This window comes from Meles meles, chromosome 7, assembly GCF_922984935.1.
Source record: "Meles meles chromosome 7, mMelMel3.1 paternal haplotype, whole genome shotgun sequence".
Classification (NCBI taxonomy): Eukaryota; Metazoa; Chordata; class Mammalia; order Carnivora; family Mustelidae; genus Meles; species Meles meles.
Genome location: NC_060072.1, coordinates 30,964,545 through 30,978,129, shown reverse-complemented (window position 1 = coordinate 30,978,129; position 13,585 = coordinate 30,964,545).

The window sequence follows — 13,585 nt, the reverse complement described above, 5'->3', positions numbered from 1 at the left end:
AAATATTCAATTTTCCCAATGCCATTTGTTTAATAATACATCTACACCTTACTGATATGAAACAACAGTTCTTAGTGTAGTCAAATTCCTGAATATCCTGAAGATGCATGAATCTGTTTGTCGGTTTCTCTATTCTATTTTATCAGTCATCAGTCTATTTCTATGCTAGTGTTATCCTTTGTGAACTGCTGTAATTCTGATACATTTAGATATCCAGATAGCCCACGTTCTTTTTAAAAATGATTTGATATTCTCATTTATATACATTTCCAAATGAACTTTAGAAACAAATTTACGTCAACCCGGTTGAAAGGAGATTTTTAAATTATTATAGCTGTCCCATAATTTTTGGAAATCAATAAGTGTGTTTAAAATATATGTTAACTGTGGGCGCCTGGGTGGCTCAGTGGTTTAAGCCACTGCCTTCGGCTCGGGTCATGATCTCAGGGTCCTGGGATCGAGTCCCGCATCGGGCTCTCTGCTCGGCAGGGAGCCTGCTTCCCTCTCACTCTCTCTGCCTGCTTCTCTGCCTACTTGTGATCTCTCTCTGTCAAATAAATAAAAAATAAACAAAATCTTTAAAAAAATAAAAAATAAAATAAAATATATGTTAACTGTAATACTAACATTTGAAAAAATATGTGGTATCTAGCCTCTTGGAAATTATTGTAGAATAAAGGTGTTGTATGAATACATATATTGGTACATTCATATGAATACCTATGTTATTGATGGGTTAACAATCTGTGACTATAATGACTCAAACATTTTTATTTTATAATTCCAAAGAAAACTAAGCAATCATCTTGCCCAGAAAACTTAATTTAGGTTCATATTTAGACAAAGAATTAATCCAACCCCAATTCTCTTCTCCATATAGTCAGATGGTTTAGTGCATGTTGAATGAGATGAGCAAATACTAATGTTCTCAGTTTCCTTTGATTGACAAGAAATGGGCAGAAACTGGAAGCCCTAGTTTGTTCTGATTCTGTTCAGTGAATGTATTGGTATTGTGAAAACTTAAGCTACAGGTACTGTGATTTCATATTATTATGCAGAGAGAAAGACTGTGACATTGGATTAATGTTGATTTGCATTAATAAGAGTTAAATATAGAACTGAACTTTCAGTAAAATCAGCAAGAAATGTGGACCTTCATTATTCTATAGCTATTGTTGCCTCTATCACAGTCATCTGGCACTGTTTAGCCAGATAAAGTTTAATAGATTTTTTTTTATTTCACACTAGTCAACCCTGGAAGGTCGTTGGTAGAATACTTTCTCAGCTGCTGCTGACAGTCAGTCTTCTAATGAGTGCATATCTATTTGCTGACTGGGATCCTCCCCAGAGCCTGAAAGAGACGGTGGACATTTCCCTCATCTCCTCTGGTTCGCTCCAACAACAATAACAACAACAAAAGTTGCCAGCTTCACTTAGAAGGAGCTTATCCACACATATAATGTCCTAAATTTTGTGACTGCCACCTGAGGGACAGGCCCCCAAACCTAATAGTTCTTAGAGTCCATAGGGCTTGCACTCATGAGTTTTCAGGGAGCATTCTCCCCAGCTATACACAGGGCGAAGGTAAAAGCTCTCAACAAAGTAAGTGCAGAAGGAATGTACTCCAACATAATAAATGTTGTGTGACAAGCCCACAGCTAACATGATACTCTCTGGTGAAAAGATGGTTTCCCTCTAAGATGTCAAACAAGACAAGACTGTCCACTCTCTCCAGTTTTATTCATCATAGAACTGGAAGTCCTAGCCAGAGAAATTAGTTAAGAAGAAATGAAAGGCATTCAAATCAGAAAGGATGAAGTAAAACTGTCACTATTTGCAGATGATATATTTTATAAAGAAAACCCTAAAGATATCACCAGAAAACTGTGTTAGAACTAAGAAATGAATTCAGTAAAGTTGCAATATATAAAATCAATATACAAAAATCAGTTGCATTTTATACATTAACAATGAACTGTGGAAAGAGAAATTAAGAAAATAATCCCATCTACAGTTTCATCAAAAGGAATAAAATAACTAAGAATAAATTAACCAACTTGGTAAAAGACGTTAAAAACTATAAGACATTGATGAAAGAAATGGAGAAATACACAAATAAATGGAGAGATAATTTGTGCTGACAGATTGGAAGAATTAATATTGTTTGGGTTTTTTTTTTTTATGTTATCTTAGTCACCATACAGTAGTACATTATTAGTTTTCGATGTAGGTGTTCCATGATACATTGTTTGTGTATAACACCCAGTGTTCCATGCAATACATGCCCTCCTTAACACTCATCACCAGGCTAACCTGTCCCCCCACACCCCTCCCCTCTAACACCTTCAGTTTGTTTTCCAGAGTCCAGAAGAATTAATACTATTAAAATGTTGATCCCATCCAAAGCAATCTACGATTCAATGCAGTCTCTATCAAAACTCCAATGAGATTTTTCACAAAACTAGAACAAACAATCCTAAAATTGTATGGAACCACAAAAGACCCTGAATAGCGAAAGCAATCTTAATAAAGAACAAAGCTAGAGGCATTATGCTCCCTGATCTCAAACTATTTTATAAAGCTGTAATACTCAAAATAGTATTGTATTGACATAAAACGGACATATAGATCAATGGAACAGAATGGAGACTTGAGAAACAAACCCATGTGTATATGGTCAATTAATGTATGATAAAGGTACCAAGAACATACAATGGGGAAAAAATAGTCTCTTCAGTAAATGGTATTGGGAAAACTGGACAGTCACATGCAAGAGAATAAAACTGTTCTACTATCTTAACTATGTAAAAAGGTAATTCAAAATGGATTAAAGACTTGAATGTAAAACCAGAGACCATAAAACTCCTAGAGGAAAACATAGGTAGTAGGTTCCTTGACATCAGTCTTGGCAATGATTTTTTGGATTTGAGTTACAAGCGAAGGCATCCAAAGCAAAAATAAACAAGTGGCACTGTATCAAACTGAAAAGCTTCAGCACGGCAAAGGAAAATATCAACAAAATGAAAAGGCAACCTACTGAATGAGCAAAATATTTGTAAATTGTATATCTGATAAGTAGCTAATATCCAAAATACATAAAGAACTCATACAAATCAATAGCAAAAAAATATTCAATTTAAAAATGGGCAGAGGGAAAAATGTTTAAAAAAAATGGTCTGAGAATCTAAATAGATATTTTCCCAAAGAAGACATGCAGATGGACAATGGAAAAATAAGATGCTCAACATCACTAATCATCAAAGCAATGCAAATCCAAACAGCAATGAGATATTACCTCACACTGTTAGTATGTATAGTGTCAAAAAAAAAAAAAAAAGAAGAAGAAGAGGAAATTGCAAGTGTTGGCAAGGATGTGAAGAAAAGGAAACCCTTGTACACCATTGGTGAAACGTAAACTGGTGCAGCAACTGTGCAAAATAGTGGGTATTTTGCTGGGTATTATGGAGGGCACGTATTGCATGGAGCACTGGGTGTGGTGCATAAACAATGAATTTTGGATCACTGAAAATAAAATAAAATTAAATTTAAAAAAATCTAAAAGAAAAAAAAATAGATATTATCCAGCAGTTCCACCTCTGGGTACTTACCTGAAGGAAATGAAAACACTAACTGGAAAAGATACCTGCATCCCATGTTCATTGCATCACTATTCATTACCAAGGTATAGAAACAACCTAAGTGTCTGTCAGTAGATAAATGAATCGAGAAAATATAGTATATATACAGTGGAATACTTTTCAGCCATGAGAAAGAAGGAAGTCCTGTCATTTGTGACAACTTGGGTCAATCTGGAGGACATTATGTTAAGTAAAATAAGGCAGACAAAGACAAATAAAGCATGGTATCACTTATATGTGGAATCTTTAAAAAATAATCAAACTTATAGAAACACTGAGTAGAATGGTATAAACTTGTAGTTACATAGGATGAATAAGATCTGAGAATCGAAAAAGTATAGTCTATGCTAAGAAAGTAGAACTTAAGTGTACTTGCAAAAAAAAGTAATTGTGTGAGATGATGGATGTGTTTTGTGGCAAGCCTTTCACAATGAGTACATCTATCAAATCATCTCATTGTACACTTTAAATATATTACAATTTTATTTGTCAATTATACCTCAGAGCTGAAAAAAATAACTCTCAAGACACGAGAGAATTTTAAACACATATTACTAAGTGAAAAAAGCTAGTCTGAAAAGGCTACATGCTATATGATTCCAACTATATGACATCCTGGAAAAGGCAAAACCGTGGCATAGTAAAAATATCCGTGTTTCCCAGGCATTGAGGGGAGAGAAGTTTGACTAGATGGAGCACAGAGGAATTTTAAGGCAATGAAATGACTCTGCATGACACATGCCATTATCATGTTACATGCATCCAAACCCACAGAATGTACAATATCAAAAGTGCATGCCAATATACATTATGGACTTTGAGTGACTGTGATGTGTCCATGTATACAGGCTTATCAGTTGTTACAAACAGGAGCAGCTCTGTGCATGTGTGGAGTCAGAAGCTACATAGGGAATCTCTGTACCTTCCCCCTCTTGATTTTGCTGTGAACCTAAATCTGCTCTAAAAATAAAATTTCCTAAGAGGATGGATTTCATTTAATCCCAAAACAGGTCTTAGAGCTAGATATTATTCTAACTCCTGTTGTATAGATAAGAAGATACAGAGACACAGAGAGATTAAGTGATGACCAGTATCACACAGTGAGCAAGTGATAGACCTAGGACGGGAACATAGCATGACTTCACATAGCATGTGCTTCTAACACCTACTTTGTGCTGCTTCCCAAAAGGACCCTCCAAAAAAAGTTTTGAGAAAGATTCCACACAAACTTATAAAACTGCATACAGGAGGCATTTCTCTTTAGGAATGTGACCATCTCACGACCTCCAGGAAGACTGCCATAAAAACTAACCTTAATATTTCACTGTGTTATAAAGCATATATGTGTGTGAATTATAAGATCTTATAAAGCTTAAAATTGTCTAAAGGTATGTATACTAAATCTTCTTCCAGAAGCCTATATATATATATTTTTTTAAGATTTTATTTATTTATTTGACAGATAGAGATCACAAGTAGGGGGAGAGGCAGGCAGAGAGAGAGAGAGGAGGAAGCAGGCTCCCTGCCAAGCAGAGAGCCCGATGCGGGGCTCGATCCCAGGACCCTGGGATCATGACCTGAGAGAAAGGCAGAGGCTTTAACCCACTGAGCCACCCAGGCACCCCCAGAAGCCTATATTTCAATAGAGCATTTGCTTCTTTATTTCCTTTTGGGTTTGTCTGTGTTAATCTGAACCTGTAATATTTGTCTAATGTCAACAACGTCAACAAACAAAATTGTGTTTTTTCTTTTTTGAACATGTGACTTTGCATACATATACCTTTAGATCATTTCTATAAAGCAGCTAGAGATTATTTCAAAGAGAAGCAGACAGGTTTATATTGGTACGTAGGATGTCAATTTACTTTCAATAGCTTTACTTTCATGGCCTAAATGTTTAACAGGATTCTTTAAACAAGCAGTTGCACAGAAATTCTTGTTAATAGATTCAGTGTAAATACTTGGGCAGAGTCTGGCTAAGTAACCGCCTTACTTTATTTAATTAGAAAACCTACAGATAGTTGGTATGGAATGGAGAGTTATTTTAGGTTTAAAAAATACCGCATTCGTGTGCTCATCCCATGTAAGTACTCCAGAGACACAGACCAGGAACATGTATTCTCTTACCTGGATCATGATAAATTCTTTTCCTAAAGGAAATATTTGTATCATAGTGAAAATTCCCTCTTTCCCTTAGGTACCTATGGGAAGCTTCTAAATACTGCATTTGTTTTGGCTCAAAGGCAAATTGTTGGTAATCTGAATCTCTTGTCAGTTTCACAATTCTCTGTAGATGGGTTCTGTTTCCTCAGCACATTTCCTTGATCACAGTGGAAATTGGGGCAAAAACGTGTTTATATTTTCCACCAGTAAAATAGTGTTATCTAAAGGGCCCACTCTGTGGTATTTGGGGTACTTTGCTGGTTTTTGTTAGTACTTTACCCAGAACGTGAATTAGGCTGCAATAATTGGTCTGTTTCAGAGCTCATTCTAGGGCAGCTTGTTCAAATCGCAAACCACAGTGTGATTGGATCTCTCACAAATTTCAAACACAAGATCTCCTGGGACAATATTTTAGTGTAGTTAAATGCCAGCAAACCGTCTTCCATACCCCAGCTAAAGATCTCTGGGGAATTAGGTTATGTGGTCCATTTCCGTGGCCCTGTACCAGAAATGACCACTGACAGAAATACTTCATGTTTTGTACACACAGGAGCTTTGCCCTCTACTCTACTCTCTTTGCAAACCATTTTTGTCTTTGCTTTTTCCTGTTCTCCTTCTTTACTCTTTTAAATTCTTTTAAAGTTTTTTCCCTTATAATCAACAGTAAACTTTCCTTCAACATTTTAAATATTCAATAATAGGCCCCTGGGAGGAAATAACATCATATATATAATATCATATATATAACATATATATACACATACACGTGCATCATATATATCATATATATAAGATACATCATATATATACATCATATATACATATACATCATATATATACAAATATATATACACACACATATGTATATATGATGTATATGTGTGTATATATGTATGCATATATGTATATATATGAACTTTTTTATATACCAGAGTAATAGAGCAATTAAAGAACAGTTTTAAACATTATAGGCAAATTGCTAATTTGGGGGAATCTTGGATTCAAAGTAGTGAATAAAACACACACACACACGGTTATTGAGTACTTTCTATGTACCAGTTACAAATTAGTTTCTTACAAATCTAAGTGTAAGAAGTATCTCACATATCTTAAATAAAACCAGTTTCAATAATGGAAATCCATTTATAAAAATCCCTTATGCTAATTAAAAAACTACTAATTCATCAATGAAATATCACTTCTAAAGCCTCTCATGTCAGCATAAGATAAGGATCCTGTAGTGTGACTTTTCTGGTTAAATGCTGAGTCTACTATTTCCTGTCAACTCCTGAGTAAAGCAATGATGACACATAATGTCATATCAGTGTCTACACTGAGGTATTTTAATCATGGAATTTTTAATTCTTTTTTATTTTTTTAAGATTTTTTATTTATTTATTTGACAGATCACAAGTAGGCAGAGACACAGGCAGAGAGAGAGGGGGAAGCAGCCTCCCTGCTGAGCAGAGAGCCCATTGTGGGGCCGATCCCAGGACCCGGAGATCATGACCTGAGCTGAAGGCAGAGGCTTTAACCCACTGAGCCACCCAGGCGCCCCTACACTGAGGTATTTTAAAATAAATTACTGACTTAATAGCACACCATTGATTTTTCTCCCTAGTTCACTGGTCACTGTTTCTTAGCTTTGCTGATAGGCCTGAAATCAGCTATAAATGGTGAGCTGCCTAGGGCTGAAGCTTAACATTTCTTTTTCCTCCTTAAATGAATTTAGACACTACCCGTATAATGATGAATCTCAAAATACCTGTTTCTGGCCCAGACTTTTCCCCTGAGCTCCTTAACCATCTCGTTGACATCTCCCTGTGGGTAGCTATTCTGCTGTTTCATTTCTTCATATTTTTTGATTCCTGCACCCAACTCCCAATAAGGAGGAAAAAATCCCATTACACTCTGGGTCCTCAGTTGAGATGTTACAGTCCATCTCAATCAATGGTACTCCCTTCTGTCTAGTTTCCCAACTCAAAAACAATGGTGTGAGCCTTGCTTCTTTCCTTCCTCTTAAACCTTGCTTCTAATCTAGAAGTTCTGGCTTATTTGACCTCTAAAATATTTCTCTGATTGCTCCACTTCACTCCATTCTCCCCATCAAGTCCTAATCCACAGCAGCATCATTTCTCACCTGGACGGCTGTAATAGCTTCCAAATTGTTTCTCTTGCTTCCGGCATCCTTACCATCCATTGTTCACACAGAAGCCAGTGTTCATTTTAAAACATAGATCATATTGTTCCCTTGCTTAGAACCTTTTAATGGCTTCTTGTTGCATGTATATGAAAGTTAAATGCCTACCATGTCCTCCATGATTTGGCTGCCTACTTCTCTATCCTCTTTTTGTCCTACCTATTCCCCTATTTGCTCATTATACTTCAGCCTCATTGGCCCCCTTTCTAACCCTGAGTGACCAGGTCCTTAACCAATTCATAAACCTTGCACTTGCTGTTACCTCTGTCTATGTGCTCTTAACCAGCTCCCTGTGAGGCTGGTGCCTACTCATTTATCAGGTCTCAGCCCAAATCTTCAGAAAGGCCTGCCATGGAAACCCAGTTCAGATTACCTTTCTCTAAACTCTCCACTTGAGTATTCAATCTCATGAGCCTATTTATTTCCTCTAAACACTTGGCTACAATCTTTCATTCTCTTTCCATGTACTCATTCGCTTACTTATTATTGTCTCCCCAGAAAATACAAGCTTTGTGAAAGGAAAGACCTCACCTACACTGTTCATGGCTTCATTCCCTTGGCAATCACCATGCCTGATATATACATCGATGTCCGATTAAGCAATTGCTAAATAAATGAATGAAAGCAACAGAAGAATTATGGAGACTATGAAGTGAAATTACCATGGATGATAAGATGTTAGAAGTCAAAGGGGCATGAGATTTATCTGATGAACCTTCCTGATGAGGTAGACCATAGGGAGTTAATTTGTCTAAAGATGAAGAAGTGAGTGGCTGGAATCTGGGTGTCCTGACGTTGAGTGCAATGTTTTCCACTAAACAAATGATTCATAAACTTGGTCCTTGATCAGCTTTTCACTTGCTTGTATTGAAATGAGGAAAATAAAAACAACATTTCACATGTGTTTATCTATCTCCAGCTGTCCTTTCTTGCAAAAAACACCTCTGGCTTGTGTCCCTCCTTCCTTTCTGCATCTAATGTCTTTTTTGTATAAAATATTGATGGTAGATGTATATATTTTTTAATGTTCTTTTCTTGACAAAATAAAAATTTCACCTTTTAATTTTGGATAATATTGCATAGCATGAAATTGTATTTACTCCCCTACTGATTATAGTCCTCAATTTTCCAGGTTTTTTCCCCACTACAAACAATGCTATCATAAACATCTCTATTTTTATGTTGGTAAAATAATATCAAAATCTCTATCTCCATCTCTTCCTATATTTATATTTATATTTCTTCTAGTATAATAGTACTATTACTCCTTTGTCTGGAGCCAATAAGGTGTCCTTATACCCTAGGAGTGTCCACTCTGGTGATGATTGACAAGGTATGTCCTTAAAGAAGCTTAATATTTTTATTCCTTTTTTCTTTTTAAAAAATATAAAGTCTGAAAATTGCTTTGAATGTCCCTCTTTTAGATAGTTTCCTAAAGACAAAATAGATTTAAATTTTTAGAAAACAAGTGATTAATCTCCATTTGTGACCTGTTTCCATCTGACTACTCTGCTCTCCAGATGTCAAAGCCATTCCATATCATCCTGGTAAGCTCAGTCTCTTCACAGTCCATTGTAGATTTCCCAGATCAGCCCTGATCAAGTTCACGCTGTGTAGTGAACAAACAAGTCAGGGCCACCGTCTAAGATGGAATTGGCTCCAACTCTAGAGCATAGTGTTTAATGCTGGTATATGTTGCCAAAAAAAAAAAAAAGCTAAAGTCACCTAAAATAAAGCCACTATGAACTACTATGCCAGTTTTAAATAGGGTAGCTTTACTTAAAAAAGAAAATTAAAACCAGTCAAATTCTCACCTGCCAGATAGTAGGAAGCGAAGGGCTCAAGGAACCTGAAGAGTGGGAAGTTCTGACCTCCATACCCCAAGGAGAGGAGCCTATCAATGCCTTTGGTTCTGTTTACAGTCATAGAGATGATGCTGATAAGCACCAGATTCAGTTCCCTATAGGGAAGCATGCACTTTCTCCCAAGCCAATTTCACCCTAGTGTTGTTTACCCCTCTCGGGCTGCTGCTTTCAACTGACAGCCTTTTCAGGTCAATGTCTTAAAATGCCAGCTGCTTCAAAAGTGGCAGAATTAATCCATGTGTTCATCTGCAAACTTAAAATATTGTACCCTTTCCTTCACTGGTATGTGTCAGCACAAAGTGTCAGGTAGGTATCTTTTTTCTATTCTTGATATATAAATGGGACCATACTTTTAGGAACTAAACTCTTGCCATGGGGTAACCTGCTTAACTAGCTGGGGTGGTAATTTTTTTTTTTTAAGATTTTATTTATTTATTTGATTGAGATAGGCAGAGAGGCAGGCAGAGAGAGAGGAGGAAGCAGGCTCCCTGCTGAGCAGAGAGCCCGATGCCAGGCTCAACCCCAGGATGCTGGGGTCATGACCTGAGCCAAAGACAGAGGCTTTAACCCACTGAGCCACCCAGGCGCCTCTGGGAACCCTGTAATTTCCCTTTCCCACCTGTCCACATGGCTACACACACACACACACACACACACACACACACACAGAGTCAGAAAGGGACTGATTTATTTTCTCAAAAATGGTTTACCATGCTAAAGACAACAAGATGACTTTCTAGTCATAAAAAGAAAAATGGAGGAGGGGAATCTGCAAGATAAATCTTCAGTGAGGTATCTTGCAAAATTAAAAAATGGACTGAGAATTTGACAAATAAAAATGAACGTGCACTCCAAAATATCCAAAATGTGTGAAGTCTAATAATAAATCTGCTTTTGTGCCTTGGTACAGGCTGCAGAAGAGAAATAATGATGTTCTTTTTCATAAACAAATTCGAAGCTTATTCGATTCTCTAAGTTATATAGCCTCCATATCGAAGGAAGGTTTAAAACGTCTTTACTTATTTACTGTGAACAGTTAAGTGGTTTGCTTCATAAATGCTGATTCTCTAAGTTATATAGCCTCCATATCGAAGGAAGGTTTAAAACGTCTTTACTTATTTACTGTGAACAGTTAAGTGGTTTGCTTCATAAATGCTGATTCAAGATAAAGTCCCTTATAGGGTGCATCCTCAGGTTATATAAACAGTCTGGGTTACATTTGGTGTTAGGTGAATTAAGATATGAGTCTACTGGCAATTTTGCATACACAATACATGTCAAGTGAAGATTCAACAAGGTGTACTATGAATCTGTTGCCCAAAATTCCTTAGCCAAAAAGGTTCTTTAAATTATTTTTTGTATTTGTTAATTGTTCTATTAACATGGAAATATTTCTGCTTTACTCTCCTCAGAAAGTTCCTATATATGTAAGTTCCTCAGAAAGTTCATATATATAAGTTCATCAAATATATGTATATGTATTTTTAACTGTGCTTCACTTTGCCTCATAAAGAAACTGAAGTAGACTTTTTATAACTTGAGTTAGTCTGCTTACCAAGGAAAAACAATACATTTACAGGTCTACATGATAACTTAGGGATTGAAGTTAATATACAAATAGTTACTTGTTACAAAAAAATGATGAAAATCCTATAGCTAGGTATTTCACTTATTTGGATATATTTAGCTATTAGATATCATGGGTTTCTTTTCTTACAAAGCTGAGTGCTAAATGTTTGGAATTGGTATAGACAAAGAGTTCATCTTTCCCATTCACTTACTCTTAAAATGTATTTAGCCACCAGAAATCCTACAGAATACAAGGCATATCCACCTTGCACTCCAGGTACTGCTTAGAGAAGAGGATGAGTTTTACTAAGGAATAAGGTAGATATAATTTTATATTATCCATAATGAGCCTAAGACCATAGGATCTTTTAAAAATCAACACCATGAGAAAATTTTAAATGATAATATTAAACTAAGCAACGAATTTCAAGCATTAAAAAATATATACACAGAAAATAGGAGAAATGATTACGGACTAAAGAGCTGTACTCAAATACAGAACAGCAATAAACTGGGCATGGCTAATACCAAATTAAATCTGGATTAAAAGGAAATTAACTCTCCCCACCCTCCCCTGACCCTCCATTAAGTAAGTCAAGAGTGATTAAGTAAGTTAAGGAGTGATAAGTCACTCCTGTGCAATTTGGAGAAAGGAAGTTAGTTTTCTGGGTGATGACTATTGAATTCAAGAAACATGCAGTCACAGTCTGCTTTCAAAGATGGGGAGTTAAAATGGATGGAATAGGGCACCTGGGTGGCTCAGTTGCTTAAGTGACTGCCTTTAGCTAGGGTCATGATCCTGGAGTCCCAGGATCAAGTTCCACATCCGGCTTCCTGCTCGGCGGGGAGTCTGCTTCTCCCTCTGACCTCTCTACCTCATTCTCTCCCTCTTTCTCTCTCTCTCTCAAATAAATAAATAAATAATCTTAAAAATGGCTGGAAAAATCCTAAACTAGTCCTCTACCAGGATCCACAGACCACCTCGCTTCCCCCCAACCCCCACTCCACTAGTCATTCCTTAACATCTGACTTTATCACCATGCTGCCGAACAGGCCATGATTGATTTTATTATCTCTTTGATTTAAATTTAAAACATCACTAAAAATAACACATTTCAACAAATAGGGTGTGTCTTTTCCTTAAACTCACAAATTACCAGATGTTCTTTCAGGACTTCTCCATACTGACCTAGATTACTTTTAAGTAACTCAAACTCAAATACTCCAACACAAAATATATTTGTTCTTTGCTGTTCCACTCCTTCCTACTATCAATTGCACACTTACCAAGGGCCAGACATTGTGTTATATGTTATAACATTTTATCCTCGCCCAAACTATATGTGATAGGGCTACAACTATTTTAACTTTATAGGCTAGGATAGTAAAGATTAGAAAGATAATAACTTGTCTGTGTTTCTGATCTCAAGACATCATCATCAACCATTCTGTTGAACAAGCCAGAAACCTAGTACTGTCTCCTTCTCTATCTCCTCCCTAAGCCTTGCCAACTCAATCAAATGCTTCTGGAATTCATTCTTATTTTTTCATTCCCTGTCACTTCCAAGTTTAAACTTTTCTTTTTGTGCTAACAATTATAATAATCAAATAATCTCCTGTTTGGGTTTCCTATTTCTTGTCTCTTCCACTCTAATCCCTGAGATACCCTGACATTTCCTGCCTGCCTGCCTTCTTTCTTTCCTTCTTTTCCTCCTTCTGTGAAGCCTCTCTGAATTTGCCACCTATCATTTCTAAGTTTAATTATTTGCTCATTATTGCACCAACAGAACCTATGTGTTCCATGGGTGTAAACCTTATACCACTGAAGCATGGATTGCAAGGCATTCCTGTCTGCTATTATCAGACTATTAGCATCTTATAGACAAGACCCTGTCTCACTTCCACATTCATTCATTCATTTAATCATTCATTCACAGACCCAACACTTATTCATTGCCCATCATATGCCAAGAATTTATTATTAAATAATGATAATAATAATAATTGCTATCTTTCATTGATAATATACTCAACAATCCTATGAGGTAGGTGATGTTGCCTTTATTTACACCAAGGAAAGTTCAAAATAGAGAGGCAAAGACACATCTGTCAAGAGAAATGTTTTGTTTGTATGCCTGGGACTGTGTAAG